This window comes from Acanthisitta chloris, unplaced genomic scaffold (assembly GCF_000695815.1).
Source record: "Acanthisitta chloris isolate BGI_N310 unplaced genomic scaffold, ASM69581v1 scaffold25184, whole genome shotgun sequence".
Lineage (NCBI taxonomy): Eukaryota > Metazoa > Chordata > Aves > Passeriformes > Acanthisittidae > Acanthisitta > Acanthisitta chloris.
Genome location: NW_008667992.1, coordinates 15,126 through 15,407, shown reverse-complemented (window position 1 = coordinate 15,407; position 282 = coordinate 15,126). Strand labels below are relative to the sequence as shown.

General features: G+C 60.3%; 1 protein-coding gene across 1 annotated transcript in view; it reads left to right on the top strand.

The window, feature by feature from the left end:
- Positions 1 to 282, top strand: part of B4GALNT4 (beta-1,4-N-acetyl-galactosaminyl transferase 4) — a gene marked incomplete at its 3' end in the record, with an annotated part of 14,900 nt that overhangs the window by 450 nt on the left and 14,168 nt on the right. The gene's annotated exons all lie outside the window — the stretch shown is intronic.

Here is a 282-nt window from a genome sequence, read left to right as displayed (position 1 = left end):
GGCAGTTTCACTTTGGGGGGTGGGAGTTCCCCAGGACCTGCTGGTGGGGAGCAGGTGGGTGTGGAGGGACCAGGGGCATCTCGCCATACCCTTGGGAGGGTGTCGATGACCCTTGCCATGATGCCCATGGCTGGGGGCCACTGCTGTGGGTGACCTGGGGCTCCCCCTCATTGCTATATGGGGGTGGCTGTTTTTTGGGGGACTCATAGGAGTTTGTTCATAGGCCCTTGGACACTCACCTCTCCAAGCATCGCCTTGAGCTTCCCTTGGCTCTGGTTTGAG